Below are 19,198 nucleotides of genomic sequence, written 5' to 3'. Positions count from 1 at the left end.
TGCTTCCCTCTTATCCTGTCCACATGGGCCAATATGCCTGAAGAATGATTTCAACACCTAGTGGAATATATGCCACGATAAATTATTTCAGTTCTAAAGGCGAAGGAGATCCAATGCTTTACTAGATAAGCGTCTATTTAACAAAGTGGCCATTCTTTATATAGCCATGAGAAATATTATTTCCACATGATTAGTCAACAGTTGTGTTTTCTGGATTCTATTAGTATTTTTGGATAACAGATGTTTATTGGTAATTACAGACATTTCTAAATCATCATTTAATGTTCAAAACTGCTTTACTTTGGCTTTAATATAAATACTTCCAAGTGTAAATTCATAGATGTTTAAGACAATGATATCTGTGGCTAAAACATATCCTACATTATTATGGCTTCTCCCCAGTGTGAATTCTCTGATGTTAAGATCTGATTTCTGATTCAAACATTTCCCACATTCTGAACATAAATATGGCTTCTCCGCTATGTGAGTTCTCTGATGTATAACAAGTTCTGGTTTAAAGCTACAACTTTTCCAAGTCTGAACATGAAAATGGCTTCTTCCCTGTATGGATTCGCTGATGTTTAACAAGATCTGATTTCTGGATAAAACATTTTCCACATTCTGAACATGAGAATGGTTTCTCCCCTGTGTGAATTCGCTGATGTTTAACAAGATTTGATTTCTGGATAAAACATTTTCCACATTCTGAACATAAAAATGGCTTCTCCCCTGTGTGAATTCGCTGATGTTTAACAAGATCTGATTTCTGGATAAAACATTTTCCACATTCTGAACATGAAAATGGTTTCTCCCCTGTGTGAATTTTCTCATGCATAATAAGCCTTGATTTATTGCTAAACCATTTCCCACATTCTGAACATGAAAATGACATCTCCCCTGTATGAATTTTTTTATGTGAAATAAAACTTGATTTATTGCTAAAATATTTTCCACATTCTGCACATGAAAATGGTTTCTCCCCCGTGTGACCTCTCTGATGTTTAACAAGATCTGATTTCTGAATATAACATTTTCCACATTCTGAACACGAATATGGTTTCTCCCCTGTGTGTATTCTATCATGTATAATAAGACTTGATTTTTTCCTAAACCATTTCCCACATTCAGAACATGAAAATGACTTCTCCCCTGTGTGAATTTTCTTATGTGAAATAAAACTTGATTTATCGCTAAAACATTTCCCACATTCTGCACATGAAAATGGTTTCTCCCCCGTGTGACTTCTCTGATGTTTAACAAGATCTGATTTCTGACTAAAACATTTTCCACATTCTGAACACGAATATGGTTTCTCCCCTGTGTGTATTCTATCATGTATAATAAGACTTGATTTTTTCCTAAACCATTTCCCGCATTCTAAACATGAAAATGTCTTCTCTCCTGTGTGAATTTTCTTATGTGAAATAAAACTTGATTTATCGCTAAAACATTTCCCACATTCTGCACATGAAAATGGCTTCTCGCCTGTGTGACCTCTTTGATGCTTAACAAGATCTGATTTCTGGATAAAGCATTTTCCACATTCTGAACATGAAAATGGCTTCTCCCCTGTGTGAATTCTATAATGTGTAATAAGACTTGATTTGTTGCTAAAACATTTCCCACATTCTGAACATGAATATGGTTTCTCTCCTGTGTGACCTCTCTGATGTTTAACAAGATCGGATTTCTGGATAAAACATTTCCCGCATTCTGAACATGAAAACGGCTTCTCCCCTGTGTGGATTCTCTTATGTTCAATAAGGCTTGTTCTTTTGCTAAACCATTTCCCACATTCTGAACATGACAATGACTTCATCCCTGTGTGAGTTTTCTCATGTGAAATAAAACTTGATTTATCACTAAAACATTTCCCACATTCGGAACATGAAAATGGCTTCTCCCCTGTGTGAATTCTCTCATGTTTAACTAGATCTGATTTCTGGATAAAACATTTTTCACATTCTAAACATGAAAATGGTTTTTCCCCTGTGTGAATTCTCTTATGTGTAATAAGACTTGATTTGTTGGTAAACAGTTTCCCACATTCTAAACACGAAAATGGCTTCTCTCCTGTGTGAGCTCTTTGGTGTATTATAAGACTTGATTTCATCCTATAACATTTCCCACATTCTGGGCATGAAAATGGCTTCACCCCTGTGGGAGTTGTTGGATGTTCACTTCTTCTGTGTCCTTTGTTTTGCTTAACAGTCTGTGATGAGTCAAAAGGCAAGACTTGTTGAAAAAGATCAGATGATTGACTGTTGCTTTGCAAGGCTGAGGGTGTATCTGGGATAATGACATATACTTCATAAGCATCTTGTACCAGAGCATGATCATTTGCTTTTAAATCTTTAGGTGTCGGAAGTCCCTTTGAGCTCCTGATATAGTCATCTGCCAAGAAAAAAAAAATTATCATCATTTATTAAATTTCTAAAACAATGGTTTGCATAAGAGATCACAATCTAAGAGTAGACTTCGGGGCAAGGACCAGTAGATCATGATGTTAGGCCACCAAGCTATTCTCTTGTAGTTTTCCACTCCTTGATGCTAGCATCTTCATAAGTTCACATTTCAGTGTGTTTCACCAATCCTTTTTAGTGAAATGGACAGTGGTGTCTATCTTGCACACTCCCTACAACTACATGCACTTTAGCACAGAGGGCAGAGGGAAGAAGTAGTATGGTCACGTGATGTATAATGAAGTCATGGCTATGAGCTGACATAGATTTACATTATAATTCTGCCAGGTTCTGATGTGATTTATAAAAAAATCTGTTGGGTCAGGCTATCTTGAAATAGTTATACAAAGTAGTTGGAGGGCACTCAAATATCTGACAACATCCACGGCAGGATATCAGTAATCCTAATTTATTTGCATAAAACGAATATGTTTGCATAAAACTAATAAAACCTGCATACATACAATATAAATTATATTATAATATAAAACATATACATGTGTCCATGTGGCCAGGTGCTGTATTATTCAGTCAGCCCTGTGACCCTATGTAATCGCCAGGTGGGCGTATAAGTCACTTGTAAATGTCCGCACTAGATCACCCGTTTGGTGATTCCTATACAATAGGAATCGCTAGTGTAATGTCTTCCAAACAAGCCCCATAGGGCAGAGTACTTTACCCCTCTTCCGTTCCCGTGGACTGATCCAGCCGGAGCCGCTAAGACTCACCCGGCATCCCGAGGGGTCAGCAGGTCTCAAACGCGGTGTCCCACGTGACCTGGCTGCGTCTCACGTGATGCACACCGCTCTGTAGAAGGCTGGTGAGTACGCTGGGTCCTAGAGTCCTGACCGTATGTTGGTCTCTGTATCAGATCTCGTTTGTTGGGGGTCCAAGGGGTGGAATGCCTGTTGATGGAATGCCGGTTTATGACAGCACAGGACCCTACTATGGAATTTTGAGGTGCCAACATCAACAGGCATTCCACCCATACACCGAGGGTAGCTACCAGATAGCAGGGGTTATTAAAAACACTGGTCCATACTTAACAGCAATTTTGGTAATGTTAAGGAATTTGCCGTGCCCCCTCTAATGTCATATAGGAGATCCAGCAGTTTACGTGACAAATTGGTTAGGGCAGAGGTAGCTGGAGATAGGACATCCACTCAAATGTATATAGGTCACAAGAAATATGGATGCTACCCGTGTCTTAGCTGCGTGAATTGCGTAGCAGCAGTCGGGAGGAGGGTGAGGTACGTCTGGCCCAGCGCATGCGCATGGCAGAGATGGGGACGCCAGCACTCGCGGCCACTATAGATACCATAGGCGGTATGCAACACTATTTTAAATGTCATAGGATACAGCTGTATCCTTCTTAATAGGTTTTTAACCCCTTACACACTGAGCACTTTTATAATGCATATGAGATAAGATTCTTGGCCCCTTTTGTTTGACGTTAAGGGCTATAGATATTTATATAGGAATACTACCTGTATTGTATAACACTGATTGTCTGTATAATCACTAGAAATATGGGTTTTACATTTGACATGCATAAGTATGTATCACTATTTATTTGGCACTGAGTATCATGTGATGTTATTGCTGAAAGTCATGTGACTTTATTGCTAACATGTGAGTTCACTAATTACACTGTGTTTGCACTGAGTTGTGGGTATATATACCCAGTATTTTGCACTGTTGTGTAGCTTGACAAAGACCTCATTGAGTAGGCCGAAACGTTGCTGGGAATAAAGTTTTGGAGTCTTCATCCTGCCACCGAAATCTGGAAGTGCTGCCTCGTTCTTTGAAAAGTACATATCTTGGATATATAAATTTTAATATTAATTTTGAATATTTATTTTTCATTACTACATTATTAATTATTAATCGATTATTCAACATATTATTATACATTTTTTCCCCTACCATTTATTACCATTATTCTATATATTTTACAATATATACTTATTTATTCCCTATGAATTATTACTATTTGCGATTTGAATTTATTTGTATTCCACTACAGTTTTCTATCTATTTATTGACTATTGGTTCTTGATTGATTGATTTATAATCAGTCCTTTTTTATATATTTATTTCCCACTATCTACCAATGTATGTATATGTATAATTATTTCATCTATTATCATTATTGCTTATCATAGTTTATTGTCGTTAATTATCATTATTTTTCATTGTTATTGTGCCTGTAAATCAGTTTCTCTAATTTGCTTATGTGTTGCATCCCCTCTCAGTCTCCCACCTGGCCACACCAATAGGGTTGCCCCCCCAATTTACAATACATATCATATCACATACATTTTCCACACCACCTCCCTTCCCTGAAGCCATCCTACTCCGAACTCTGCTGCGCTTGTCTCCGCAGCAACCAGGCTGCCATCTGGTGCCAGCGAGCCGCGATCAAGTGATCGATTACGTGACCCTCCATTCAATGTGAGCGCTCCATGCTCAGGAGCGCGGTTTTCGACTGAATCACAATATTTAAATTAGCCTGGCCTCACCACGCCACCACCAATGACACTACCTCTGCAATTATAATTAAAATTGAAAATATAATCCCGATTATTAGATCAGCACACATCTTCTGGGGACCCATCTCCATTAACCACTCCCCCTCTAGCACCGCCCACTTAGCATTTTTGATTTTTTTTTGTGTATTTAAATGCTGTGTGTATGTGTAATTCATATGCAGTGTTCTGTACCTGATAAAGGGGAACTATTCCCCGAAACGCGTTGCACTTCTGCAATAAAAGTATCATATTTACTATTACCTTCTGGACTGGATTCTTGCGCCCTGGGATATTTTATCTACTTACCTCTGTGAATTAGAAGACAAACCCAGCATTCTGAACAACACTGTGGGATGTCATATACTGCACTAATTGTGGTCAGAAGTTATATTAGAAAATAACTATACTAAATGTTTTCTATTTGTGCAATTTTAAGAACTTGTAGATTCTCTATGTAGTCAAAGGTCATCATAAGGAGAATGGCTGGGATGTAACCGGCCAGTGGATAAGATAGGAGCATAGGTAGATACATAGCCAGGTATCAGAGCCAGGCGAAGTATAATGAGAAGTATGAGGCAATTTGAAGAACGGGACAGGAGCGCTTTCGTGAAACGGCACATAACGGACATTTCTCTACACTGTTTTTGATGAATACTGTTACACAAATATGAACATGCCCTTAGTATCCAGTTTTTTTTATTTTGTTTTTCAGGTGATTGGATTTATTGTGTCACCTTTCATCACTGTTTGCTTTCATATGGAACATTTTAATGCTTTACAGATTAATAGTGATGTTTTATATGGATTTAGCTTCGCCTCTATAGTTAAATTCAAATAGAAACTGCACATGCCCGTCCAACAGGTAAATCTGCAGTTGCCCGGGATGGGGTGGACCCAAAGCTACTCTGGGTCCTCAGGACACTGTTGAAGTGTTACAACGTGTTGCGGCTCTTCAGAAGGAATTCAATGCAAGTATATAGGAATGACTAAGCAGCTTTTCCAGACCAAAACAAGTCTTCAGACATAAACAACAGAGTTGAACCAGTCAGTCAGAAAGTCGGTGTGTCTGCTTTTTACCCTCCAGGGTAGGTAGGTAGAAAGTCATAAAGTCTCTCAGTATTAGGCCGAATGCACACGGCCGTGGAACACGGCAGTGAGCGGTCTGTGGTATCCTGGCCTGGCATCCTGCTAAGAGTAGGAGCGTACGGCGTCATTGGATGCTATGACGCCATGCGCTTTATGCCACCGCTGCACTACAGTAATACACTCATATAGATCATACGAGTGTATTACTGTAGTGCAGCAGCGGCATGAAGCGCTCTCTTAACCCTTCCCACAGTGCTGTGCCGCTATAGCGTATATTGCAATAAACATATAAATGTAGTTCAAGAATATGAAACCATATAAGTGCACACAACAGTATAAATCACAGTGCAAGTTAACCCTTCAAAGTGCAGTAAAATAGCAATTTGATGGCTTTGCATAGTAGTCAAAGAGGCAAATATCTACAAATACCTATAGTCCAAAGTCCGCACACACTCTTAAGGGCGTTTTACATTGGCCAATAAGTGGGAACGAATGTTTTATTGCTGATAGATGCTTGTTATGACATTTAATCCTGCCATGTAAAAAAGATCCTTACACAAGTGGGTGCAATTGGTTTATCTCAGTACATTTTTTAAACATACATCAAATGTGAGGTTTTATTGCTTTATTTAGTGGTTACTACTCACCTGGGCGGTTATCTGTAGGACTGTCCTCTATCTTCTGCTCATCACCCCTCACATGTGTCTCTGGAACATATATAAGGTTCAGATCTTCGCCTGGATTCTGAACCTGTAAAACAAATATTGTAGAAGTCATCAGACGGTTGTAGAAGTCGTGTGGAATATATTGTGTGATCAGAAAAGATCATTAATTATCATGACGCCCAAAAATGACCGGACAGAAGAAGTTATGTGACACCAATATCTGCAGGTCTCCTGTATAAATATTACAACCAGAAGACTCCATAACCAGAAAATAGTGAGAAGATCCAGACACCATGTAATGTCTATGGTCAGCTGTAATTCTGTCATCTCCACCTTTCTCATTATACAAGGATAAAACATATAATACTAGTGGATAAAACAAGACTGAACACAAGATCTTCACAGCCTTCTACAGATCACATGGGACATTTCGTGAGACCTTATCTCCATCTAGTCCAGCAAGTAAAGATGCAATCTAAATCAGGGTTAGTAGACAAAAAAACCTAGTTCCAGCAATTATTATAACCCTTAAAATTAATAAGCTTTAATTAGATATCCTTAAAATAAGACACACGAACAAAAATCACTGAGATTAACTCAGATAGTTCTACAGCAGGCAGCTATACACATATATTCTGAAGGGTGGGGAGAACTGTCCCTATAGTCTCACCTTAATATACAGTCGTGGCCAAAAGTTTTGAGAATGACACAAATATTAGTTTTCACAAAGTTTGCTGCTAAACTGCTTTTAGATCTTTGTTTCAGTTGTTTCTGTGATGTAGTGAAATATAATTACACGCACTTCATACGTTTCAAAGGCTTTTATCGACAATTACATGACATTTATGCAAAGAGTCAGTATTTGCAGTATTGGCCCTTCTTTTTCAGGACCTCTACAATTCGACTGGGCATGCTCTCAATCAACTTCTGGGCCAATTCCTGACTGATAGCAACCCATTCTTTCATAATCACTTCTTGGAGTTTGTCAGAATTTGTGGGTTTTTGTTTGTCCGCCCGCCTCTTGAGGATTGACCACAAGTTCTCAATGGGATTAAGATCTGGGGAGTTTCCAGGCCATGGACCCAAAAAGTCAACGTTTTGGTCCCCGAGCCACTTAGTTATCACTTTTGCCTTATGGCACGGTGCTCCATCGTGCTGGAAAATGCATTGTTCTTCACCAAACTGTTGTTGGATTGTTGGAAGAAGTTGTTGTTGGAGGGTGTTTTGGTACCATTCTTTATTCATGGCTGTGTTTTGGGGCAAAATTGTGAGTGAGCCCACTCCCTTGGATGAGAAGTAACCCCACACTGAATGGTCTCAGGATGCTTTACTGTTGGCATGACACAGGACTGATGGTAGCGCTCACCTTTTCTTCTCCGGACAAGCCTTTTTCCTGATGCCCCAAACAATCGGAAAGAGGCTTCAACGGAGAATATGACTTTGCCCCCCAGTCCTCAGCAGTCCATTCACCATATTTTCTGCAGAAGATCAATCTGTCCCTGATGCTTTTTTTGGAGAAAAGTGGCTTCTTTGCTGCCCTTCTTGACACCAGGCCATCTTCCAAAAGTCTTCGCCTCACTGTGCGTGCAGATGTGCTGACACCTGCCTGCTGCCATTCCTGAGCAAGCTCTGCACTGGTGGCACTCTGATCCCGCAGCTGAATACTCTTTAGGAGACGATCCTGGCGCTTGCTGGACTTTCTTGGACGCCCTGAAGCCTTCTTAACAAGAATTGAACCTCTTTCCTTGAAGTTCTTGATGATCCTATAAATTGTTGATTGAAGTGCAATCTTAGTACCCACAATATCCTTGCCTGTGAAGCCATTTTTATGCAACGCAATGATGGCTGCACGTGTTTCTTTACAGGTCACCATGGTTAACAATGGAAGAACAATGATTTCAAGCATCACCCTCCTTTTAACAGGTCAAATCTGCCATTTTAACCCAATCAGCCTGACATAATTATCTCCAGCCTTGTGCTCGTCAACATTCTCACCTGAGTTAACAAGACGATTACTGAAATGATCTCAGCAGGTCCTTTAATGACAGCAATGAAATGCAGTGGAAAGGTTTTTTGGGGATTAAGTTAATTTTCATGGCAAAGAAGGACTATGCAATTCATCCGATCACTCTTCATAACATTCTGGAGTATATGCAAATTGCTATTATAAAAACTTAAGCAGCAACTTTTCCAATTTCCAATATTTATGTAATTCTCAAAACTTTTGGCCACGACTGTACAGGGTGGGCCATTTATATGGATACACCTTAATACAATGGGAATGGTTGGTGATATTAACTTCCTGTTTGTGGCAAATTAGTATATGTGAGGGGGGAAACTTTTCAAGATGGGTGGTGACCATGGTAGCCATTTTGAACCCTGTAGTGCTCAGCCCAGGGACAGCCGCTGATGGGGGTAGGTAAGTTCAATAATTGATATCATAGATAACGGATACCCATATTGATAGAGTGATATCCTTAAGATAAAGGCAGTCTGGGTATTACTTAGTGTCTGGCTATGTTTGACAGCACTTCTACTATATTCTACCTGCGATGTAGGTCCGGAATCACTTGACCGGAAGTGCATCTGCGGTCCTCTGCGTTCCACGTACCAGAAACAGGTGACCGGAGATGCGCTCCATCAGAAACACGTGACGAATGTGCGTTCCACCGACCGGAAATGACTAACTTCATAGACCGGAAGTGATGTCAACTGCTAAGCGACGCGGACACAGCATCTGTGGGCGGGAAATGACCGACAGGAGTATATTTAAAAGGGGACTTGGGGCACATGTGGTAGCGGGCCTCTGGAGGAGCCGGTATGCTTTATCCCATAGATGGATGACTAACTAAGTAGGGACATACTCTCCCCAGGAAGTTTTTATCATTCTGATGTCCCTTGGTGATACTGAGCATGTATTTTCTATGATTTAGGATATCTATATGTGGTGATGCCATCTTGCTACTCATTGGACATTTCTTATCTCGGTGGAGACTGTGAGTTTCACTGGTGGAGGTAAAACTTTGGAACCTGGTGTGTTCGATACCATTATATTTTTTTCTCCTCCACAGATGCCTCTATGAAAATGTGACCGTATGGAACAACAACTTCCTTATGTTATGGTCGGCGTACAGTCCAATTGAGATTGATCTCCTCCCGCTATCATCTTATGGCCCCCTCACAATCGATATGAATACATAACGGACACTGAGTTATCAATATTGGTGGTCCTCACCCAAATTACGGATATCACTCTATCAATATGGGTATCCATTATCTATGATATCAATTATTGAGCTTACCAAACCCGATGATCCCACATAGTGGGGGAAACGGTTTTCTTTATGTCTTTCTATGTTTAGGGTGAATTCATTACATATACCTTGATGCACTGTGTACCTTGTTGACTGTTATAACACAGCACTAGGGTTGTATACAGAGTCCATCAATTTACCCTATGTCTATAGGGGAGTGTATATGTACAGTGTCTCTTTTTCTTATTTTTTACTGATAGGCACCTATTCTACCCTCTACCCTCCACCACATTGTTAGGGTTGATTTAGGACTTTGCGAGTCCAGGTTCGAGGACAGGGAGTCCCCACAATCAGGGGCCGTCCCTGGGCTGAGCACTAGATTAGGGTGAGACTATAGGGACAGTTCTCCCCACCCTTCAGGATATATGTGTATAGCTGCCTGCTGTAGAACTGAGTTAATCTCAGTGATTTTTGTTCCGTGTGTCTTATCTCCATCTACCTGATCATCCTGTGGGACATTGCAATGTTCTCCTGAACCATCCTGAGGAAGAAGAGGACTGGGACATCTCTCCGGTGTTCTTCTCTCTTCCTTAACTGTAGGAAACACATCCAGTGACTGAATTCATTCCTTACATGCAAATAATGGGAGGACGTGTGTATTTAGTCATGTCTATTACCTGGTGATGTGAGAGGCCGGTGAGTCTCCATCATGACGTCCTTGTACAAATCTTTGTGTCCTTCTAAATACTCCCACTCCTCCACAGAGAAATAGATGGTGACATCCTGACACCTTATAGGAACCTGACAACACAATGATACAGAGAAGACACAGTCGGCACTCCGTATGTCAGAGATGCGGTGACCACGTCCAGGGTAAGACCTCACGTACTTGCACAAAGAGGATCGGCACTCGCTCAAGTCTACTTAAATGAGTGCCGGTCCTCTTTGTACAAACACAATGATACAGTCATCACCCAGATCCCTTCATAGCGTTCCTGTGTAATGTCCCAGCATTCCCAGCAGTGTCACCTCTCCAGTCAGCAGCTCAATCATCTTGTTGGCGAGTTCTAGGATCTTCTCTCTATTGATTTCCTCATGTATCAGGGGGTGAGGTGGAGGCCCCGTGATTGGGCTCAGGGTTCTTCCCCATCCTTCAGACACGGGGGCCTGACAGCGTTCACTAGAGGTCTTCTTCACTACTGTGTAGTCCTGGTTATGAAGAGACACAGTAATAAATATTAATGTTGAGCGCGAATATTCGAATTAAGAGTATTTATCGCGAATATCGCAACTTCGAGAATTCGAGAATATTTCGAATATAGTGCTATATATTAGTTTTTTTCAGAATATTCATCATTTTTTTCCATCTGAAGCTTGACAAGCAACATAAGCAGGGGGGAATCATAACTTCAGATGGAAAAAAAAATTATGAATATTCTAAAAAACTAATATAAAGCACTATATTCTATAGTAGCTATATATTCGTTTTTGACCCACGCCTGTATTGATTGTGTAATATTCGCATATTACGCGATCATTACCTTGCCGATTTTCAAGTAAAATAAAAGAATATAACGATTATTCAAATTTGCGAATATTATTATTCTACAAAATATTTGCGAAATATTGCAAATTCGAACATGACCCCTGTCCCTCATCACTAATAAATATCACTCCATACATCTCCAGAGTCCCTCACCTCTCCAGTCATGTCCATCTGTTAGTAACATAGATAAGATGATGTAATGTGACATCATCAGAATCTCTCACCTCTCCAGTAAGCCGGTAAGAGGATCTCCAGGGTGAGATTTATTATACTCTCTGCCATCTTGTCACTGTCCTTATTCATCCTTCACGGGCCAATTAGCAGAGGATATCCACTGAGCGGATCCTATATTGTAGGAACCTGAATGAAAAGAAGATTAGACAATGGAAAATACTACAAAATCTGATATAAATACAGTTACTGGAGATAAAATGGGAAAACATTAACCCTTTCATGATATAGTCAGGTTTATTTGTAATGATTATTGGTGTTGCTTTTACTTAACATGATTATGAGATTCTTACATTGTTACACATTTTATTCTATCGGTTGTACATTTTCTTTAATACATTAACCATATACAAAACCTATAGAATTTTTTTTTTAACATCGTCAGTGTTCAAAACTGGTGCGGAACTGCGCCACAATTACCACAACTAAGTTGTACAGCAGCAACTGCACTGTTAGCCACTTGGCCAGGTGAGAGTTCAGCTTCCACACAACTGGATTGCTGAGGATGTAGAGTTGTTTTCTGGCCACACATTTTATTATTGATCACTGACGAAAGAGCGTAGAAGGAGGAGTCTGAACGACAGATGAAGTATATGATGAGGACGATGACTAGAACACTCTCATAGATGTGGACAGACTTGTTCAGGTTGCTGTCCAGTTCTATTTTCCCACTTGATCTGGTGATGTGCCTCATGTGCATAGAGCAATATGGCATTTTAAAAAGACAATTTTTCCCAACAGCTGGGCAGAAATAGTACTACTAAGCGCGGAACTACACCACATTTACAACAACTAAGTGGTATGGCAGCAACTGCACTTCCAGGCACTTGGCCAGATGGTGGTTCAGCTTGTAAAAAAGCTAATTGCTAATTGAGGAGGAGTCGGAGTAAGAGAACACTGATGATAATGACAAGGACACCATACTGCTTGGGGATGCTGGCAGGCTTCCACAAAAAAGACCAGGAGGAGGAAGACTGTAAGAATGTAAAGCTGTTAACTACTTTAATAAAAGTCTGGACTCCATTTCTTCTACCAAATCCCTTTTATCACTGCTTTGGGCGACGCCTGGGGTTCCGGAAATCCAGGTAGGAGCACTGTGACAAGTGCAAAAGCCGCACCTAAAGGGACACTATAGGCAACTCTTACACCACTCTGGCAATCATACACCTGGGTCCCACAATCACCTTCTACATAGGGGGATCAAATCCCTCGTTGCTGAAATGCAACTGGCGTCACAACAAAAAGTCTAAAAACTCAAATAACACCTGTAGAAGAGACCCCTGGCTCCGGACCGGCCCGTTGCAGAAACCACCCATAAATGACCCCATTTTAGAAACTACACCCCTTAAATTATTCAAAACTGATGTTATAAACTTTGTTAACCCTTTAGGTGTTCCACGAGAATTATAGGAAAATGGAGGCGAAATTTCAACATTTCATTTTTTTATGCATATTTTTCATGTTAATACATTTTTTCTTGCAACACAGCAAGGGTCAACAGCAAACTAAACCTCAATATGCATTACTCTGATTCTGTAGTTTACAGAAATACCCCATATGTGGTGGTAAACTGCTCTATAGGCACGTGGCAGTGGTCAGAAGGAAAGGAGCACCATATAGATTTTAGAGGCAGATTTTGCTAGAATGGTTTTTGGGCACCATTTTGTATTTGAAGAGACCCTGACGTACCCCTACAGTGGAAACCCTTAAGCAGTGACCCCATTTTGGAAACCACACTTATCAAAGAATATATTAGGGGGGGGGGGGGGTACTGAGCATATTGACCCCCTAAGCGTTTTAAGGAATTTGAACACTTGGCTGTGAAAATAAAAAGTTTAAATAAACAAAATGTTGCTTTAGCCCCAAATTTTTTATTTTCACAAGGGGTAACAGGAGAAAAAGCACCCAAAATGTGTTTCCTATTTTCTCCTGAATACGGAATCACCCCATATGTGGTGGTAAACTGCTGTGGGGGCACATGGCAGGACTCAGAACGGAAGGAAGCGCCCTATGGCTGTCGCAGCGCAGATTTAGATGGATTGGTTTATGGGCGACATTGGTTTTTATTTTTTGAGTGATTGTCTTATGTGGGGGCTAATTTTTTGCGGGATGAGTTGACATTTTCATTGGCACCATTTCAGGGTCCAAAAGACTTTTTGATCGCTTGGTATTACACTTTTTGTGAGGCAAGGTGAAAAAAAGGCTGTTTTGGCATAGTTTTAAAACCATTTTTTTTTACAGTATTCATATTTTATAGAGCAGATTTTTATTTTTGTTAAGTTTTACACATTAAATGCATTTTTGAACTGAATTAAATCTTGTTTTTGTGCTACCATTTTCTGACTGCCCTATTTTTTTTTATTTTTCTGGCGATTGTCTTAGGTAGGGTCTCATTTTTTGAGGGAAGAGATGGAGGTTTGATTGGTATCATTTTGGGGTACCTAAGATTTTTTGATCGCTTAGTATTACACTTTTTGAGAAGCAAGGTGACAAAAAATGGCTGTTTTGGCATAGTTTTTTAAAAAAAAAAAAAAAAATTTTTACAGCATTAACCTGAGGGGGCATCTCATGGTATATTTTTATAGAGCAGGTTGTTACGGACATGATGATACCTAATGTGTCTATCATTTTTATTAAGTTTTACACAGTAAATACATTTTTGAACAGAATTAAATCTTGTTTTTGTGTTGCCATATTTTTTTCTTTTTTGGGCCATTGTCTTAGGTAGGGTCATATTTTTTGCGGGATGAGATGACTGTTTGATTGGTACCATTTTGGGCTAAATAATTATTTTAAGATCGCTTAGTATTACACTTTTTGTGAGAGAGGATTAATAAAAATTTTGGCAGTTGTTTTTTTTTTTTTTACTGACAGAGTGGATCATGTAATATTTTTATAGAGCTGGTCGATACGGACGAGGCAATACCTAATATGTATACTTTTCTTTTTATCCTATTTTTTTTTTATACTTAATTATGGGGGGAAAAAGCTCTTTTTTTTTACTTGAAACTTTTATATATATTTTTTTTAAATTGTTTATTTTATTGATTTTTAATCAATGAAAAAATGGTACAGGTACTTTGTCTCATTGCACATTCGCAAGAGGCAATACAGGTACAATATTATGCCGTACAACTGCAATATCAAAAATGTACATTCGTACACAAAACATACATTTTGTATCTGAGGCCAATAGACGCAGAAACTTTTATATTTTTATTATACAAAACTTTATTTTCACTTATTTTTTACTTTTTTCCCCCCCCCCCCACAACTTTTGGGGGTCTGATTCCCTGTACAATGCATTACAATACTTGTATTACTTGTAATGCAGTGTATTACTTGTAATGCAGTGTATTACTTGTAATGCAGTGTATAAAAGTGTATTACTCACTGTAATACATTTACAGCCTTCGTGCCTATGAGATCCAGGAGGCTGTATCTCACAGGCTTACATGGAAGGCAGCCCCGATGCCTGTGGAAGGCATTGGGCTGCCTTCCCTGCCATTGGGTCCCTGTCATAGCAGCGCAGGGACCTGATGTGGAAGGGGAGGTAGCTCCTTCCCTCCACACACCCCGCGGTCAGCGCTGACAGCGGCATAGTGAGGGTTAATGCGCCAGCTCCTGCTCCCGCCCGATCAGCGCGCCATAGTACTACGCCGCTGGTCGGGATGTTACTTCCCGCAGCGCGGTATTATTACAGCGCTGGTCGGGAAGGGGTTAATCCTGCAGATCTGTGTATTTTTGTGCTGGCCTAATGGAGATAAACTTGCATTGCAGGAGATACTTGCACAGATCTAGAAGCAGACGAGCTTGGCATAAGCCCGACACGTCTTGTGCCTTTGCTCACAGAATCAAAAGTATCACCAGGTCCTGACCTGAGCAGGAGATCTGCCCCTGTCACTCCTCTTGGAGGTTTGGGCCTTCCGTTTCCTGTGCTCTTTATTGCTGCTACAGCCACCACCCTCCTCATCTGATGTCTCCTCTTGATCATCCCGATTCAGCTCCTAGTTCCTGTACAACACACAATTATCATCAAAGTCCTGTCTCCACCACTTTTATCAGACTGTAATACGTCATCCTCAGCTCATTGACACTCCTCCAGCTGCTACTGCTGTTTACACTACTACCCACATGCTTACCCTGGGAGGCATTTTGCACTCTTATGTTTACCACACATTTTATTATGAGGCCTTCAATTGAAAAGTCACGGGTTTGATACACAGATTATTAAACAGTACTAGAAAAATTGCAAGTGTTTTCTATATAATTTAAAGTTATAGGCACAATTAAATGTTTCTTCCCTTCTACAAACACACTACACACTGGTATTGATAATATAAAATGCGTAAAATAAAACTGCCCTAATTACTGTAATTATTGCAGCATATGCTCAGTAATATGCATGGTATCATGACACAAGAAAGTGCATTAATAGTTAAAAGGGTTATCCGATTCCTGAAATGCTCTTAGTTACCAATAGCAACCAGTCAGATTTCACCTTTTTATTTTCCAAAGGAGCTATAAAAAATGAAAGGAGGAATCTGATTAGTTGCTATAGGCAACTAAGCAAGTTTTACTTTACACCGGTTTGATAAATGACCCCATTACTGCTTATGTAAGAAGGGGAAGAAAAGAAACCGTCCCAATTGGTTTGATGCTGAAAGGGTTAACCCCAGCTACTGCTCAGCGAGTTCAGGAAAGACACTCCCCACCTCTGTAGCTGGAAACTACGGGTCACCGTCCAGGACAAACTTCCTCCAGTCCTGAGAAGGCAGATTCTGTCCTCACTGACTGATTACCTGCCCCAGTAATCCTGACAGACGTACCTCCACCTGCACCGCTGGACACTACATGTATGGGGGAGACTAGTGGGCTAAAGGACCTTTCATGATGTCATGACCATGTGACCATGTGGGGAGGAGTCAGGCTCTGGGCTGTGATGCTAGAGGAGGTAAAGGACCTGTGATGATGTCATGACCATGTGACCAAGTGTGGGCGGAGTCGGGGGTCACATGACCAAGCTCTGCTATAATAGGCAAATATCCTCAATGTGTAGTTAGTGTATGTGTAGTAGAGCTGTCTCTGTGTGATGTGTATGTAGCGGAGCTGTCTCTGTGTGATGTGTATGTAGCGGAGCTGTCTCTGTGTGATGTGTATGTAGAGGAGCTGTCTCTGTGTGATGTGTATGTAGTGGAGCTGTCTCTGTGTGGTGTATGTAGCAGAGCTGCCTCTGTGTGGTGTATGTAGCGGAGCTGCCTCTGTGTGATGTGTATGTAGCGGAGCTGTCTCTGTGTGATGTGTATGTAGCGGAGCTGTCTCTGTGTGATGTGTATGTAGAGGAGCTGTCTGTGTGACGTGTATGTAGAGGAGCTGTCTGTGTGACGTGTATGTAGCGGAGCTGTCTCTGTGTGATGTGTATGTAGCGGAGCTGTCTCTGTGTGATGTGTATGTAGCGGAGCTGTCTCTGTGTGATGTGTATGTAGCAGAGCTGTCTCTGTGTGATGTGTATGTAGAGGAGCTGTCTCTGTGTGATGTGTATGTAGTGGAGCTGTCTCTGTGTGGTGTATGTAGCGGAGCTGCCTCTGTGTGGTGTATGTAGCGGAGCTGCCTCTGTGTGGTGTATGTAGCGGAGCTGCCTCTGTGTGGTGTATGTAGCGGAGCTGCCTCTGTGTGGTGTATGTAGCGGAGCTGCCTCTGTGTGGTGTATGTAGCGGAGCTGCCTCTGTGTGATGTGTATGTAGCGGAGCTGTCTCTGTGTGATGTGTATGTAGCGGAGCTCTCTATGTGATGTGTATGTAGCAGAGCTGTCTCTGTGTGACGTGTAGCGGAGCTGTCTCTGTGTATGTGGTGTTCTTGGTAAGGTCACTGTAGCCCCACGGCCTCTTTAGTTGGACTCCACCACTCATATTGATGACCTATCTTCGGTGTTCAGAGTTTAAATAAAGCTTGTTGAAAGGTGCAGAGCAGACAAGCGTTTAAGCTGTGTGCACTTAGACGCCATCATAGTCATGCCCAGTATTAGCACGGCCAGTGGCGTTGCTAGGGCTGGTGTCACCCAGTGCGGTAGAAAATGGTGTCACCCCCGGAAGCAATAATTTTTTAGTCATATAACCAAAAATATGTTATATAATGTGGTACATAATGTGGGCAAAATATACCTAATTACATACCATTCCCAATACATAAAGTTATTTTTATGTGAAAAATGGCTTCTTCTTTTTTTAAAGTGATACACTTTGGTGCCAGGTGGTGTACCATAATAAAAATTCCAGGGTACACCCCCTGGCACCAAAGAGTATCACTAATAAAAATGTAAAATAGCCTTTTTTCACATAAAAATAAGTTTATTTATTGGGAATGTTATGTAATTAGGTATATTTTGCCCACATTATGTACTGTGGGACTCTTTATTTATTATATATAAATATAGGGGACACGTACTGTGCAGTAAAAATATTGCTATTGCCAAAGTCAGGAGGTAGGCAGGCTGGCAGCTCCAACAGCCCTCCGATGCGGCGCTTGCAGGAGTGTCACTGTACGGGCCTGCGCCTGCGCACTGGATATTCCGATGCTTCTGCCAGTAATCGGAAAACCAGTGCGCAGGCGCGAACATCCAGATCCTCGGCACAGGCGCGGGATTTGGCCACTGGAGGAGGAGGACAAGCTGAAGACACTGGGCGGGCCGCCTGTGTGAGTGAGTCACTGCTGTCACGTGGACGTGACAAGGGCAGGTGCAAGGATTTTTTTGGCAACACAAGCGAAGCTACATCTCAGCGACCCCGCCCGCAGCTCACCTTGTCCTGGTCCCGTCTGCAGCAGCTGGCTTCTCCTCTGTGTGGTCCTGGTATCTTCGCTCTGCTTCAATCGCTGGTTTGAGGACTGTACATTTCGCCCTATAAGACGCACATAGGTTTTAGAGGAGTATAATAAGAAACAATATTTTCCATTATACCTCAGGTCAGACCCCCAATGTTAATCATACCTCAAATCAACCCCCATATCAGCCGTCAGCCCCCATCCATCATGCCCCTCATGTCAGCCATCATGCCCTCATGTCAGCCCCCCATGTCAGCCGTCAGCCCCCATCCATCATGCCCCTCATGTCAGCCATCATGCCCTCATGTCAGCCCCCATATCAGCCGTCAGCCCCCATCCATCATGCCCCCCATGTCAGCCGTCAGCCCCGATCCATCATGCCCCCCATGTCAGCCGTCAGCCCCCATCCATCATGCCCCCCATGTCAGCTGTCAGCCCCCGTCCATTATGCTCCCTAATGGGGGACAATGTTGGAGTCTGCACCATCAGGTGGGGTGACATGATGAGGGACAATGTTGGAGGGGGGTGACATGATGTCACCCCCCCTTCCCCATGGCACAGACTCCAACATTGTCCCTCCATTCATCATTGTCCCGGGTCCCCT

General features: G+C 41.4%; 1 long non-coding RNA gene and 1 pseudogene across 1 annotated transcript; both read right to left on the bottom strand.

The window, feature by feature from the left end:
• Positions 1-234: 234 nt before the first annotated feature.
• On the bottom strand, positions 235-10,975 carry LOC122941657 (annotated as a pseudogene).
• A 180-nt stretch (positions 10,976-11,155) lies between these two features.
• On the bottom strand, positions 11,156-16,600 carry LOC122941705. Its single transcript, XR_006390497.1, has 4 exons — positions 16,491-16,600; positions 15,654-15,789; positions 11,769-11,904; positions 11,156-11,207 (listed from the first exon to the last, which is right to left on the bottom strand). It is a non-coding gene; the product is annotated as an uncharacterized LOC122941705 (long non-coding RNA).
• Positions 16,601-19,198: the final 2,598 nt, after the last annotated feature.

The sequence above is a fragment of the Bufo gargarizans genome, chromosome 6 (genome assembly GCF_014858855.1).
Source record: "Bufo gargarizans isolate SCDJY-AF-19 chromosome 6, ASM1485885v1, whole genome shotgun sequence".
In the NCBI taxonomy this organism is placed as follows: domain Eukaryota; kingdom Metazoa; phylum Chordata; class Amphibia; order Anura; family Bufonidae; genus Bufo; species Bufo gargarizans.
The sequence above is the reverse complement of the archived record's forward strand: the minus strand, read 5'-3'. Positions and strand labels throughout refer to the sequence as shown.